Raw genomic sequence first — 14,704 nt, 5'->3', positions numbered from 1 at the left:
GTTTTTAATTCAACCCCACCATACACAACAATAATAAGTTATTTTGCTGCTACAGAGCTGCATTATGTACATAGACTGATCTTGAAAAAAACACTGTTTTTTCAAGATCAGTTCAACTACAGTGATGCCCATCTATTAACAATGCTCTTGAATAATGATGTATTCAGAAACACTGTTCTGAAAATTTCAGAACAGTGTAAACAGGCAGCCAGGAAAGCCCATGCTGTCCTATTGATGATTTATTGAACAATAATACTCTGTAGAGATAGAGGTCATAATCCCACTGTAGAAGGCAATTCTAAAATTGTAAAACCACATTTGGAATAAAATAAACATTGAACTACTTGAAAGAGTCTAAAGACAGGCAACTCAAATGATGAGATAGGCAAAAGGCTGATTGTATGAGAAAAGACTTTGGTTATGTGGGCTACAGAGCTTGGCAATTAGGCGCCTTAGAGGGAATCTGATTGAGGTGTATAAGGCTCTGAGAGGGATTAGTAAAATTAATGAAGGCAGAATGACTGTTGTAAAGAATTCCAAAACTATGGGCCTTAAATTTAATTTTCAGAGGGAAGGGTTTAGAATAGATTGTGGGAAGTTTTCTTTAACCCAGTAAATCATTGATTACTGATTACTTCAAATTGTCACTCTCAACTATCTTCACAGGTGATTGAGAGTGACAGTTGGAAGAAATTGAAATTGAACACAATTGAACCCTCAATTAAACACTCCTAAACTGTGTGGCAATGTTTTTAAGTCACTGTTTCTCATTGTCAGGCCTATTAGATCTAACAGCCCTGAAAATGAGAAACAGTTTAATTTTTACATGTGATAGATTATTGTTGCTCACTGCATATTATATCCGTAATGATATTAGTGACCATCTGAGCGTTCAAAAATATAAAGTGTTCAAAATGTAAAATGACGAGAAAAAAGGTCAAAAGTGTAAACACTGTCTGGATGTTATACAAGCACTCATTTTTCTTCATGTTTGACAAAACACAGGCTTTGTATGACAGTACCAGTAATTGAATTACCTACTTTTCTGATTTAAATTTCTCTATCAGTATATAAGGTTTGATGTTAAGTTCCAGGACTGAGTCCATTGTATGCCTAAGCACACAGGACCATGATGCAGCATGCTATGGCAGCTGACCTATATAGCCACTTGCTTCTTTTAGGTCAATTGTATGTTTGACAGAACACTGGCTTCCTATGACTGTAGCAGCAATTAAATTACCTATTTTGTTGATTTTTTTTAAAATTTCTGTATCATTATACAAGGTTTAACATTAAGTTATACACTTTTAATTATGCCTGCATTAATATACACTGACTCACTCAGTGCTGTCTCTGCTCTAAGTAGTATTACTAATTCTGCTCACCCTGTAATAAAAGAAATATATTCTAGACTACATACTTGCAATAAGTTGAACCAAACTGTGACATTTTGCTGGATCCCGGGGCATTCTGGGATAACAGGAAATGAAAGAGCAGATCTTGCAGCCAAGCAACCAGATACTACTATTTTCACAGACCTTTCAAGTTCCATATACCGATTACAAACACATTATCCATAAAGCATGGTACAAGAGCTGGTCAACAATCTGGAGAGGTTATCCAGGAAACAAACTTTACCGAATAAAACAAGACCCGAAGCTATGGCTCTCCAGTTTCTGGAAAAGCAAGCGAGAAGTAACTCTTGCAAGGCTAAGGATTGGACATACTCACCTCACTCACCTGTATCTCTTAATGAGTAACAGCACCCCACAATGCACATCATGTCATGTACAACTGACTGTTCATCATTTATTAGTGGACTGCCCTCACCTTTTTAATATCTGCTCAAGCACATTTAAATTAATTACCAATGCACAGTCATCGTTAACATTATTACAGATTCTTGGTGATGATCCTAATAAGAAAGAACTGTTTACCTTCCTAAATCATATAGGAATATATAATAAAATATAACAGTTATTACAATCAAATTAAAATATATTAACTTTTAGAAAGACACAATATAGCCCTGGCAGCCTATGTGTCATTAAATTCCACAACAACATTAAGTTATACCTTCTATCTTTCACTCATATACACAGAAAGGATATTGAAATAGGACCACCTATCTTAATGGGGACATAAGAATGGTACCATGAGAATAAAGACTCAGTCAGATGAATACAAGCAACCTTTGATATGTCAGTATGTGTGTAGCTGGTACATAGTATTACATATAATGATCATGGGACAAGGCCATGATAATGACAGATTTTCAGTATGGTACGATTTTTGATACAAAGTAAAAAGGTGTGTCTATCTCCTTGTTGTTGTTGTTATTTGGTTTTTAGGAGCATTAGCAACTAAGGCCATATTGCTCCGGGGATATGTGGTGGTCATTCCCTGACCTTTCCGCATCCTCCGTATTTGGTGGTGACGGGCTCGAACCCCCGTCTAATCAAGAAGCGTGTGCTATGCACTGCTGCTGCTCCTGCCCACCTGGCTATGGAGGCGCCTGTGTCTATCTCCTAAACAGTGCATATAGTGGCCTATTCCCAACCTGCTGTTATTCTAGTATACCCAGGAGTAGCAGAAAAATAGGTTCTGTAAAACAAAACTTGATGCAAAATCAGTGGTGGATGAACAGAGTGAGAGATAATTGCAGATAACTGCAGTCAGCAATTTTGTCCCTGCAATAAGGATGGTCACAGGAGCAAAAGTGACTGCGGGATATAGTGTGGGGCAGTCCATAGCACTTTGCATCAGAATTAATTGACTTACTCTCCATCAGATAGGGTGTGAGAGCAGATGGCTAACTAGACATCCCTCCTCTTGTCACAGATATACAGATGTATACATCTTAGTGTCATGATTGGACGGTGACTGACTGGAAAAAAATGTGGTAGTCAGACAAATTGTTTCCTTTTGTGTCACATGGACAGAAGTGTATTGTGTTGTGGCAGTTATCAGAAGAGGCGATGAATGTCACATTTTGAAGTTCACGGCCTCTTCCAATCATTGCTGGCTAGTAGGCAGTGTTCTGTTCTGGGGTGTTTTGCTGGGATATCCCAGATTCTCTGATACATGTGCAAAGACATTTGATGGAAGAAACGTATTGCTCCACCATTGCCAACAGCATAGGTTGATGTTTTTGTTGTTTTCTGTTGGTAAAAGTATCTTCCAACAGGGTAATACACTGTGCCGCCAAGCTAGATATTGCAGAAATAGTTGGCTGAACAATCTGAATGCTTCACCCTCCTTCAGTGATACTCTCCCCTATTTCTTCTGACTATGACCCTGTCAAACATATGGATGAGATTGCCCAACCTGTTAGATAGGTAACTGGCCATTAACGATGCAGGACGGTAGACAAATTTACAAATAGTATGGTGATCCGTATATATTCAAGCACCTTATAACATCTGTATCACAAGTGGTAAGCCATATGGATATATTACTGTTGGCAACATGTGGGGACTTCATTTGCTTATTGCTTCCAATAGTTTGAACAAATCTTCCTTAAATTTATTCAAAACTATCCACGTCCATAACATTAGGTGGAAGTTTATTCCAACAATTGATTTTGCTTTGGCTGAATGCAGATTTCTCCACATTTGTTTTATAACCATCCTTTTCCAGTTTAAATTAATGTCCCTTGTGTGTTTCATCTGAGAAAGGATAAATATGCTATCAGCATTTAGTTTAGTTAACCCTTTTTAAAGTCTTATGCACTTCAGGTACCTTAAGTCACCATGCAGATGTCTAGTTTATAGAGACTGAAATTTACAGACTTCCAGTTTTTCTTAGTAAAGAATATCCTTTCACCGGATATCTGCCCTTTCTAAAATGTGGTTTCCAAACATGTAGGCGATATTCCAGATGATGATAAGAGGCACTTTACACGTATATACTAATGTGCATAAAAACAGTAAGGGGGCCCAACACCAACTCTGTGGAAACCCACTTATCACATTGGTCCATGAAGAACAGTGGCCATTTATAACCATGGTTTGCCTCATATCACTTAACCATTCCTTTATCCATAGTAGTAACTTTTCCCTAATGCCACATGTTCCAATTTATACAACAGCCATGTATTACAGTATCAAAGGCTTGACTGAGATCTAAGCATACAACATCAAAATTCTTTGCATCCAGTTTCTTTCTAACAACTTAATTGTAGCTAATCAGAATGGTATGATTACCTTATGACTCTGCTCTTATTAAGATGCTGTTGCATTACTTCTTTAAGTATATTCTATTATTTTCCCTGGCATAAAGGTTAACCTTACAGGTCTGTAATTACCCATTTCACCCTTTGAGTAAGGTACATTTGCACATCTCCTATCTGCAGATACCTCTCCTAGACCTAGGCGCCTCCATAGCCAGGTGGGCAGGAGCGGCAGTGCATAGCACACGCTTCTTGATTAGACCAGGGTTCGAGCCTGTGACCACCAAATACAGAGGATGCGGAAAGGTCAGAGAATGACCACCGCATATCTCCGGAGCAATATGACCTTAGTTGCTAATGCTCCTAAAAACCAAATAACAACAACAAATCCTAGACCTAAGTATGCTCTCATTATGATGGCTAAAGGTTTAACTACCTCTTTTGCAGCTTCTTTTAATATAATCAGGTATATTCCATTAGCTCCAGGCACTTGTTTATTTTTAACTATAAGAATTTTTCTTTCACCTTACATTCTGTTATTATAAAAACCTTTTATTCCCATTGAGTATTAGACAGACCTCTGCTAACCCCATCTCCACATTCAGTTTATCAGACACTTTGTACAGGATGATCAGAGTCATAAAATTCTTATCCAGTGGACCACGAGGTATGTTCATGTCATACGACACCTGGGATTTCTCCCACCTCCATATCCAGTGGACCAATGTGATTCATAACTTTCCTTCTGGTGGAAATATATAAAGAATTCCTTGCTGGTTTTATGTGCAGTCTTTACTTAGTATTAGATAGGCTGTCTTATTTTATTAGCCTTTCAGTGTATAAACAGTTGTCTTTCCTTATTAGAAAAATGCTAGTAATTCTTAGAAATAATTCCTTTAGTTTCAAAAGTCTACAGGAAGACTAAAAGCATAAAATACTTCTTCATATCTACTAATTAAGAATTGCCTGTAATCTTTTCCTTTGTTCTTCTTTGTCTACTTTCTTTTGCTCTTTAGCAGCATTTGTTTTTTAAAATTTTGTTTTCAAAATATTTTCATATGTAATTTTATGTATTACTTAGGATATTAAATATAATTAAAATGAAGCTGTTAATTGTGATTTTGAAATGTGGATTTAAAAATTATTTTATTTAATGTCTAAATAAGATATGTTTATCATTATAAAATATGCTTACCAATTGAAAGTCTCAAGCCTTTGAAGATTATGTTAGCGAACTCTCAGGTTTACTAGAATTTGACCATCCCCTGATCTAGTCTTCAGATTTGTTTTAAAGCTGTACTTCTCAAAGTGTTAAAAATATCCATTATAGTTCCAAAATGCATTATTTATATCATGTTGGCAGATGAGATAAGTAAAGGAAAATACTGGAACTGTACTCATGAGTCCTGCTCTGGATTTGGCAATGTTGGGCTTCTGCTGTGTAAGATGTGTTGTACCAAATGATGAAAATTATCTACCATATAACATTGATTTTAGTATTAGTGTTAGCCACATGGTGTAAGGTAGCCGGTTTTTGCACCATGAGCAAAAAAATTCTTAAAATTAATTATATAAAAAAATTAATATAGTCTAACTTGACTAATGCTTTTCCCTTTTCTTTATGGAGTGCAGGAAGCATGAACCAGTATCAGTAGTATGTTCACAATGACACCCTCCAATGCTCTAGGCTAATGGAGAAAACCTTTTCCAGCCTGAATACCAAAAATAAGCTGAAACAATAATATAACAAAAATATTTTGGTGTGCCGTTGAAAAAAAAAACTGACTAAAATTAGTGAATAATCTTTATTGATATTTTTACAATATATGAACATTTCTAATGAGAACTTTATTGCTATAGTTTTGCACGCTATTTTTAGACACTTACAATGGTCACCACTAGATGTGGCTGATGGGCTATAGTGACAAGATATTTAAAATATAATAAACAAAGTCAAAGCAGAGTCATCTGTGATATAGATGCCACACATTTCTACCTGTTTCATATGCATATTGCAAACACAGAAATGTGCCCTGTCTATCACAGATGATTCTGTGCTTTCCTTTACATTGCTTCATGTGTTGCAATTCATATATATTAGAAACAGATAGTGAATAAGTAAACATTATTTTATTATGATTGTTTCTTTAAATATCCTTATCCTGAAACATTTTTTTATTATTCATATAATAGCCTTACCAGTGACAGATTGCCCAATAGGCACAGTAGGCATGTGCTTAGGACCTCCACCCCTTTAGGCGGGTAGGGACCCCATATAATTGAAGACATAAAGAATTAGTATAATAATCTCTGCATGTAATTTTTATGACTGATTTAAGAAGTGCGTCCATTTGGTCCATACATTACTTGTTTGTTATCCATTTTGCTTCTGCTCATGGAACCCTGGCCTGTGCTGGCAACTGCATATAGGCTTATTTACATTATATGTGGCCATATTGACTGTCTGAATAGCCCTCTCAGATAGCACAGTGTTTATAATTGCCATCCTCTCACACCATGTGAGGCCTGAGTTTGAATCCTCTCAATGAAGCAGTGAACTTTATTGGACTTTTTCACATAATAGCTGAGTTGGGTGAGGATAGCAAAGTTATTTCATCCAACAAAACAGGAAAATTGACCAGATAATACATGCAATATGTATAAAAATTTCAGTTAGGATGTACAAGCTACCACTAGTAACTTGTAACTTAAAACTTTTTTATTATTATTATTCTCTTTCTTTCGGCTATCGGAATGGTACAGCTTTAGGTGATATTACTCAAAATTCTTGATGCCAAGGGCCTAAAGGATCTTAATCCACCACTTCTCCTTATTTATAAAACAGAATTTTAGAAAAGTGTTTTATACTTAACAGTGCCAGTGTTTATTTCCTGTTATGCACTTAATTTGACCAACACTTACATATCAAAAATTTGTATATCAAAATTTTTGCTTCTAAATAAAATAAATTTTACTTCTAAACAAAATTTTAACTCCTAAATAAAATGCCACTATTTAAAAAAAAAAGGGACTATCAGCACAATGGGATATCTCACTCAAAACTTGGACACCTGGTCACTTTATGATAGACCATAAAACAAATCTACCTTCAAATAAAAGACAGTTTTTTGTAGTATACTATTTATGGGTAGTCCCATTCCATTACATTTTCCAATGTGTGCCGTTCAATATATGCCATTTGGTGAATCAATATAACTGGTGGAGTGTTAAATTTTATTTTTCCCACATTCCATGCTTTGGGAAGCAGGAATGTAAGTGTTTAATCTTTGGCTGGTTTAATATCACTGAGTTTCTGATTGTAGGGGTTTAATATATGCAAATCCATATATCAGGCGATAAATAAGTCTGCCAGGATTTATACTTTTTTTGCAAAATTTTGATTTGATTTCCCCCCCCCCCCACATGCACACACAAAAAAGGAAAAATAATATCTTGTTTTCTAACCATTTTTGAATCTTTCGCTTATGTAAATGGGACTCTGTGATTGCTTATGCTGGTGTTGGCTGTTGGGGAGGGGGGTGTAGAATCCATGTCACTGCAAACTATTTTTTCTGTAACATTATTGGGGTAGCCTTTCTCTGGGACACCTTTTGATGACATTTCCTTTTAGCTGCTCTCTTTTACTTATTCTGAATAAAATAAATTTTACTTCTAAACAAAATTTTAACTTCTAAATAAATAGCTTGATCACATCCAAGTAATCCTTCATTTGTGGTACCAACAATTAATTCATAATGCCTCTGGTGTTGGTTGCCTTTCTGTATACTATCTTGAAAACATTTTTAGTTCCTATAGACAAGGATAGCCAAGAGAGATTGGGTTTTTTTGTCATTCACGTTGTCTCTTTACTTAAAGACAATTGTGGATATGTCCCCGAGACTTCTGTAGAAAAAGGAACACTAAATGTACCTTGAAACTAATGTGGCAAATTAATGCTACAATTAGGCAAGGTGTGATTGTGTATTACATGAGTTCTGATATACCTCAGTAATCAAAATAAAATGAAATCATAAAATATACATCTTCTTGGGGATGTACCCTCACACCCATCAAGGTACATGTGCTACTTTCATAGCAAATAAATGAAACAGACAAAAAAAACTCACACACACACACACCACCTCTTCAAGAGGACATCAGCATGCATAAACTACAAAAAGGATCATGTTTTGGTCATAGACCACTACCAGCTTCATAAAGAATGAAACAATGGGTGTTTGTGAGCATTCAAACTGAGGAAGAAAGAGGGACAGAAGAAACATGAAAACCAAAGGTGAAGAATAAAATAAAATGGAGTACACTGTGTTATATTGGTTACCTATAGAGAGCACTGTCCATGGCACATGTTGCAAGTTTGAGTTTTTTTTTTTTTTTGTTTGCTTGTTATTTTTATTGTGTTTGGATTGTATTGGGACATTCATTGACACTTAGCTGGATAGCAGTCAATGGCTGAAATATGATCCTTTTTGGAGTGCACAAGTTCTGATATCCTCTTGAAGAGTTAGTTCCTGTGAGTTCTCCATCTTTATTTTATTTGTTTACTGTGAAAATGGTACGCATACCTTGGTAGGTGTTGAGGGTGTATCTCCATGGCAGAAATTCATGCATTTGCACTGCTGAGGGTGAGTGTTTTTTCATTTTTGTATTTTTGCGATTTTATTTTATTTTGATCATTAGGATATCTTGGTACTCAGATAGCAAAGTTGTACCTTGTCACCTAACCTTGTCAAATATAATCCTACTTGCATCATTAATTTCCTCTTTTAGTTTAGGCACTGCTGAAGTAGAACTGTATTTATCAGTCCCTTTTGTCAAGACATGAAAATCTACTAAATTGATGTTAAAAAAACAGAATCATTTATCCTAGGCTTTTCAAATTAGTACAAAGCGTGTTTTGCGTAGGTGTAACTTCAGTTCCAAGTGAGAGTTTTTTTTTCAAAAGATATACAGTTGGCTGCTGAAAAGTGTGACGGATTGATAAGTGAGAGTGTCTAAAATTATGTTTCTTAATCTGCAGTGTGTTTAAATCAGTTAGGACCCCTATTGCTACAAAATGTTATTTCTATGTGCATTTCAACTTTTTGGGGCCCAAGGTGCACATCTAATGCACCTGTACATAAACATGCTGCTATTCTTAATTCAAATATAAAAACAAAAAAAAAAACTTTTTTTTTTTAAGCTTCTTTTTATATTAAAAAAATGTTATAGTACTTTTTATTGTTTGTGTTCTTTAGTCTCATATTGTACTGTATTTACAGTCTGTATATTGTATTTTATATCACAATAATTTAATGTATAATGTAATTGAAGATTTTTATTTCTCCATGCATTAATCACAGTGCATAAAGAAATAAAATACAGAATATTGGGATTCTCCCTGTATTGTACAAATATAATAAAATAAATATTCAGTCAAATTCATAGCACTGATAGAGTGATCATGTTTCTTGATTTTAATTTATAAAAAAAATATTGAAATAAAATGTGGAATCAATACATGGAATATGTTGTTCTTGTTGGTATTTAGGCTCATTAGCAACTTAGGCCATATTGTTCTATTCTGTATTATGTTTATATAAGTGGGTATTCACAGGATAGAAAACCCAAAACAACTCATGTTGGAGGCCTTTAAAAATTCCTCTATTCTGTGATGCAACTAGAACCCAGACTTCTCCAACCAACATCTGACTATAAAACCACTAAATTGTCATCCAGGATGATGGAATGGAGAATATGTAAGAGCTGAACCTTGAGGAGGGAGGGGATGTGATTAGGCACTTTTCCCATTTGTAATAATAAAATAATATTAAATTGTAATTATAAAATATTAAAAGTATTTGGGAAGATATATTTGAATGTTTTATTTTCCTATACTTAACTATCCACCCCTCTTTAAAAAAATGGCTGTACCATTCTTGGAAATAAAAAGTATGCCTTCTCTGAATGCAAGGCTCCAAGAACAGTTCATAGAGTTATTTGTTATTTCTCCTCAGCAGCAATTTTTAAATGCTTTCTTGATCAACTGTTAATTGCAATCCAGCTTGTATATTTTAAGAAGTATTCATACTTAAATAAGTAAACACAATGTACTGAAGTTAATTATTTTGATTTTCTTTTGATCATATGAAAACCTTCATTTTATATATATATATATAGATAGATAGATATATATAAAGGATATTCTGTGAAAATGATAACTAAACTTCAGGAAATTAGATGATTTGGAGTAAAATATTGTGTCAGTGTATACATACATGCATATAGCATTAATATAAAGCACATGGTTTTTCTGAAAAGTGGGTAAACAAAAAAGAAATCACAGAAATTCCTAAGTATCTCTGCTTTTGTTTAATACAAAGGAAAGACAAGTGAAAACAAGATTTCAGTTGTGTAAATTTAATTGTGCTACAATGGGTGCAAATTTAGGGATTGATTCTAATACTTCTACTGAACAATTGCACAAATTGGCTGTCTGTGCACAGAGAACAGCATGCAACAGCAGAGGCAATATGGCATTCACAGTGCATCCAAGTTAGTTCAACACAACACTGTTCAGTTTCTTACAGCAGAGAGCATCTTTGGAGCAGAAATTCGTTGATATGTGGAAAAGGTGTTGGCCAACAACTATATATGGTAACCTGATTTATGAACGCTGTGAAAAGTAGTTCATAAATTGGAAGTGATTTTCCTATAAATATAATGATAAAACAAGAGAATGTGTTCCAAAAAATAAAATGTTTGCACTAAAAAATCCAACAATAGCTGGGATAAGTGTAAGATTTATGTAAGATATATTCCCTGACAACAAAATTTGAAATTTTTAATGGTAAGATTTTAAAATGATATCTTTATTGCAATATGCAGTGTAGGATGACTGAAATTTAAGGAGCCGTTCCTATGCATTTATGAAGTATACAAATAAACAAGCACATTTTTGCTTAGCAAAAATCACTATATCACTTAAATTTAGCTCAATGACTTTGCAGTTGCATGTATACAATGGTTATTGTCGTTTAATTTTAGTATAAAGAAACAAATGCATAAGTAAAGCTTTACTAACTCATGCTCAGTTGGTTAATCACTAGTCTCCTGCAAGTGAAATTGTAATGTGAACAACCCAATGGATAACCTTCACAACTTATACAGCTGCAATAAAATTATCAAATTTGCTTATTTCCTCAGTACAATATTTCTCCCAGGCAATAAATTAACTAAACTATTCTAAACAGAAATCACTTATCTGTTTCTAAACAGAAATCACTTATCGTACATTCATTTCACCAAAAACATACTTTAAATATGTGCTATATTTAACTATACATGTTATTTATATACCAAAATGTTAAATATTATGCATTTAACATTTTGGTATATAAATATTTCATTCTGAGCAGTTTTACTTTTAAAAGGTGATTTTATATAGTTGCATCAATGTTCCTAAAATTGAAATAAAAGTTTGTAAATCAAATATTGGTGACAAATATTTTTTTTCTCAAACCCTGTGCCAACTGTATCGTGCTTACAAGTATACAAATGAGCAAATTGTTATTGCAAAGGGGATAAAAAAAAAACTGCCACATAACCCTTTCCCTAGTTATGTTCCCCACATAATCCTTTCCCTAGGACAAACTTACAAAGTAGTTGATATGGCCAAGGAGTTCAATATCAATCATTGGTCTCCTACACCATTCATGATTTTCACATTTTTGGAAGCCCAAAAAATGACTTGGCAGATATTGATTCCACATGGACGATGAATAAAGGAAGTCAACAAACAGTACCAACAGACCAAAATACTTATAAGCAGCATAGTATTAGTAGTGGCATATGATGCAAGAAAGCAAGCTTAAAAAACATCAGCAAAAAAAAAAAAAACCACATCACCTTGCTGCAGTCAAATCCAATAATATGTCTAGTTCTTTGAATTTATTCAAATTACCCACTTCCACAACAACAGATGGAAGTTTTTCCAACAATCAACAGCCCACTGGCTGAAAGCAAACCTGTGCACATCTATGCTGCAACCATCCTTCCTCACTTTGAATTTATGCCACCTTGTGTGTAGTCTGAGCAAGAGGAAGAATGCCATCAGCATTGAGCTTACTTGATCCATTCAAAGCCTTAAACACCACAATCAGATCACCTTGCAGGTGCCTAGTCTCCAGATGCAGCAATTTGCAGAACTGAGGCCTTTCTTGGTAAGACCATCCTTTTGTTTTCTTCTTTTTTTTTTTTTTTTTTTGTTTTCTTCACCAATCTTGTTGCCCTTTTCTGCACTCATTCCAGCAGATATATAGCCTTCCTAAAATGAGGCTTCCAGACTTGTATGCAGTACTCAGAATGCAGCCTAACCATTGCCTTGTACAATGGGATAATCACCTCCTTATTGTTGCTATAAAAGTTCCTGTATATCATTGACAAAACCCCATAAGCTGTCCTGGCAGTCTATCTGCATTATTCAGAGAACTTCATATCTGACTGCACAATTACCCCCAAGTCTTTTTCATTTTTCCCTGCCCCCAGTAATCCCAAATTAATGTATGACACTTTGTATGTTAATTTGGGATTACTACCACCCATATGCAGTACCTTGCATTTGTTAATGTTGAACTTCAACTGCCATTTTTCAGCCCATCTGCCTAATTTTTCTAAATCTATTGCAGTAGCATACTGCAATAGATACCCTGATACATAAACCACCCTGACAACTATGTATCGTCTACAGAGTTAGAGCTTGATATACCTTCATGAATATCAATAATAAATATAGAAAACAACAATAGACCCAGCACTGAACCCCGGGTGCAATAACTTGCCCTTAATGTCATGCTGTCCCAATTTATACAGCAATCTTTTATGTGCAACAGTATCAAAAGGTTTCCTGAAATCCACTTGTATGATATCAAAATTACTTTTTGCATCTAGTTCCTTTGTTACTGCATCATAGCAACCAATTATCTTGGTCAACAAGTTTGTGCCTTAAGAAATCCATGCTGTGACTTCAGTATAATTGCATCTACTAGGCAGTAGATGACTCTCATCAACCGGTGCAATACCACCACTTTCATTATTGGAGGCTTAAAGAGGTGGAACCCATGTTTGGTCTCCAGAGCCAAGTTCCAGTCAACCCTTCCCCATCTCTTCCTCGTGCAGTATGACTGATGACTTTTGAGGTTATGATGAACATCATGGCGAGATCCAGTCTTCCTTACATATCGAGGGTACAGCTCTAAAACTGTTCGCAGGCCGACTGCTAGTTAGTACACCAGACCGAATCTATTGGTAACTGTTTAGGAGGATTCCGGATCAGCTAGTATATAATCTTGCTACCTCTACTCTGCCAGATAGTGACTGGAGGGAGTCCGAGTAGTGTGTATGCAGGGGCATTGTCGAGGCCACGCTATGTCAAGGATCTGGGTATATTCTTACCATGTGTATGCCATATTCAAAAATTTCATTACTTCATACAGTATGTCCCCCCTCCCCCCACCACTTTTTCTGACTATTGAATACACCATGAATTGTCAAACTAATAGAGTAAGCTTATCCGTGAAAAGATCTAAACCTCCCAAACACTTCCTGGTCCATTTCACCAATATACAGGGTGTCTCAAAAATACATGGCATAACGTCAGGAATGAGTTCCTCACATGTAGACAATAAAAATATTTTATATCAACATAGTTCCGGAAATGCTTGGTTTCCAAGTTTTGAAGGTCTGTCTGTGACACTTAACTGTTCACATCACCTTATAGTAATTGTTCAAAATGTTCACCTTCTGCCTGAATACAGGCCTCACATCGACATCTCATGGACTCGCGAAGACGATGCCAAATTCCTGGCATGTTTAGTATTGTCTCACAACCAGCCGCAATTCGATTTCTGAGAATTTCCACATCAGCTACTGGAGTCGAATACACCAATGACTTTATATGGCCCCACAAGAAGAAGAAGTCTAGTGGGTTTAAATCAGATGACCATGGATGCTAGGCAGATGGTCAACCTCTACCTATCCACTGACCAGGAAACCTTTGATTCGGGTAATTGCAGGCTAGGTGGCTGAAATGTGCGGGACCGCCATCGTGCATGAAGTGTGCTTATCACCTACGGCAGATAAGACATTCCAGTTAATAACTCGGGAACCAAGCATTTCCAGAACTATGTTGGTATAAAATATTTTTGTCTACATATGAGGAACTCATTCCTGAAGTTAGCGATGTATTTTTGAGACACCCTGTATACATGGTCCTAGTTCTAATCTCAACAATGTCCATTTCCACTTGCAGTCTTCCAAACCCTATATACTTTTTCTAACAGAATCAGAGTTATCAGTTGATTCAACTACTGCTCATCTCAGTTGCCCAAATTATTCGCTGTATTGATTCAAATAAAAACCAAGGTATTGCATATTAAGTTAGATACTGCTCAAAATGTCTACAATCATCCTTTGCAAAGCCGCACGCATTTCCAAACAGATATATTGCCTTTTGAACACTTTCAGCATCTCCTCACA

General features: G+C 35.4%; 1 protein-coding gene across 1 annotated transcript in view; it reads left to right on the top strand.

Moving 5' to 3' along the window:
• Positions 1–14,704, top strand: part of ZnT49B (solute carrier family 30 member 9) — a 168,165-nt gene that overhangs the window by 109,276 nt on the left and 44,185 nt on the right. The gene's annotated exons all lie outside the window — the stretch shown is intronic.

The sequence above is a fragment of the Mastigoproctus giganteus genome, chromosome 8 (assembly GCF_048544385.1).
Source record: "Mastigoproctus giganteus isolate SK-2022 chromosome 8, ASM4854438v1, whole genome shotgun sequence".
Classification (NCBI taxonomy): domain Eukaryota; kingdom Metazoa; phylum Arthropoda; class Arachnida; order Uropygi; family Thelyphonidae; genus Mastigoproctus; species Mastigoproctus giganteus.
Note: the sequence above shows the minus strand (reverse complement) of the source record. Positions and strands in the feature narration are given on the sequence as shown.